The sequence below is a fragment of the Pygoscelis adeliae genome, unplaced genomic scaffold (genome assembly GCF_000699105.1).
Source record: "Pygoscelis adeliae isolate BGI_AS28 unplaced genomic scaffold, ASM69910v1 C10986363, whole genome shotgun sequence".
Taxonomy (NCBI): domain Eukaryota; kingdom Metazoa; phylum Chordata; class Aves; order Sphenisciformes; family Spheniscidae; genus Pygoscelis; species Pygoscelis adeliae.
The window spans coordinates 1-2,292 of NW_008823749.1; the positions used below are offsets into that span (position 1 = coordinate 1).

General features: G+C 43.8%; 1 long non-coding RNA gene across 1 annotated transcript; it reads left to right on the forward strand.

Annotated features, from left to right (window-relative positions):
- Positions 1-122: 122 nt before the first annotated feature.
- LOC103922658 lies at positions 123-1,746 on the forward strand. The gene is made up of 3 exons (XR_663894.1): positions 123-268; positions 786-906; positions 1,667-1,746. It is a non-coding gene; the product is annotated as an uncharacterized LOC103922658 (long non-coding RNA).
- The last annotated feature ends 546 nt before the right edge of the window (positions 1,747-2,292 follow it).

Here is a 2,292-nt window from a genome sequence, read left to right on the forward strand (position 1 = left end):
TGGGATAGAAGCTGGTGACTCGGGAATGGGAATCTTGGAGTGGGTGTATTTAAGCGAACGAGCACTACAGATAGGTCATCTTCTCTCTTCTTTTCCTGCAGGTTTGGACGAACGTCGGTCTCGGACACTGAGAAATCTGGACTTTTGACAGTGTACGACCTAAAGGAATATAAGGATTTGATAGTTGTAGCTTCCTTGCAATTAATTTTATGGTATTTGTACCTCTTGCTTTCTCTGTGGATTGAGATCAAGAAACACTATGAGCACAGTAAGTATTTTACTGCTCAGTGCAAACCTGATTCTTAAAACGTGTGTTTTATGGTACTTCTAGAAATGATTTTAAGAGTTTGTAGTAAACACATTGGAACATAAGCATATTCAAACGTCATGTAACTTCCTGTTCTGTGAGACTTAAGATTTTCAATCTCTCTAGGTGCTAGTATAGTTCAGAAATGCTTACAAGGCGAGCAAAAACCTTAGGTCAGACCGATTCCAGTGGTTGGCTGGAAGCGAACACCTGACGTAATTGTGAACTAGTCTTCTCCCTTGCAAACCGTCACGATACGTTTTTCCTTTGTGACCCAAAGAGTAGGAGATCTGGGGTGATGTCTCTTCCTTGCTGCGATGCATTCAGGTAGGAATGACCCATACCCCCATTCTTTGGGTATTACAGCCTTTCAGGGGAGTGTTTTGTGTCTCCTCGTGTGCTTTCATTGGTGCCGCCAAGATGAGGGCCACGTTAATGTTACTGCTAAAGAAAATGCCAAGGCTTTGTCCTCTCATAGGCTCAACGAAAGCGCCGTGGAGGAGCAGTTAATTCCAGGCGAGTTCGGAAACGAAACAGGCTGATGGCTTCTACCGCAGAAATGGCTTCAGAAGCAGAGCCAATAGAGCTTGAAGAAAGTGGTAAGGTTTCTTTTTAACCTGGTAAGAACGTAAACTGCTTCTGGAGGGTTGGGGTCCCACTTACCGTGCATTTTTGCCAGTTTCTAGGGCCTTTACTGGGGAGGAAGGGAAGCCTGATTTTAGAAAGTGTCTAGTATGGCATCGATAAACAAGGAGCCTGCTGACAGCTGTTCTAGTTTGTTACTGAGGTGCGAGGCCTTCACCACTAGTGATAGATGAGCTGTGTAAGAAAGGTACTCCAGTGCTGCTCAAACATCTGAATGTCCAGTCTGATGAGCTGGGAGGTACTGCAGCTGCGACTACAGATACGGCAAACTAAGTCTGGGAGCTCCTAAGTTTTAAGAAGATAATTAAAAGTTTGTCGCTAGTCGTGCCGCGTCCCTCAAGGGAACATTTACAGCATGGCGCTGTAAAAGTATTATTTCCTCTATGATTCGCGTTTTATTCTGGGTGATAAACATTCTCCTGTGTTAGTTGAATCATCTGTTGCTGTGTACCTCCCACAAGCTGTTGTCATACAACAAAGCTGTATGAGGAGCTCAGCTGCTGTTCCTCTTGCGTGGCAACTTGCAGAAGACAGGGGTGCTGCTGCTCTACCTGGACTGTTGAGGGCAAAGCTTGAGTGAACTGTTGCACACGTTCCTGAAGAGAGAAGGGATAGGGCAAGGTTGACTCGTACCTCAGCCTGCTACGTAGTGGCAGGCAGGCAATTTTGTTTGTCTGCGACCTCTGATCTTGATTCTAACGTTGTGTTTTGAAGCTGGTGAAGAAGTAGTAGATCTCACATGTGAATCTTCTGATCCTGTAGTCGTTGATCTAACTCACAATGATTCTGTTGTGGTAAGTAGTGAGTGGCACGCTTATCTAAATCTTGTGGTGAGATTAGTTTTGTATTGTGCTCCCTGATAGAATCTGGCTTTAAGGGTAAGTTTTAAGTTCCAAGTTGACTTGTCAGTGCATGAAAGCCATGCGTTACAGGTCAACACCGAAGCTTCTCTGGAGGTGCTGCTTAGCAAAACCCTTCCTGGGCACAGCAGTACAGCCTTGTTTTCTCAGACTGTTGTAAATCTGCATGGGTACTTTTCTTGAAAAATGGCTGATTAAATGTCTATACAAGAATTTAACCAGTTCAACCAGGCGGGTGGTGATCATATGTCTTTTCATTGTGTAGGCATGATGATAAATGCATTTCAAGTATGATACTCTCTAAAGATGTAGACCCCTCATTCATAGATGTTAGTCTGGTATACCCGTCATGGCGCAGTCATGAATGTTTATGAAGAATGCTACTGATAACTACTAAGCTTGAGGAATCTGGAAGACTGAATGCTAAGGCACTGAAAAATTCTATTGAAATGTGTATTTGACCTATATTTGAAGATCTGT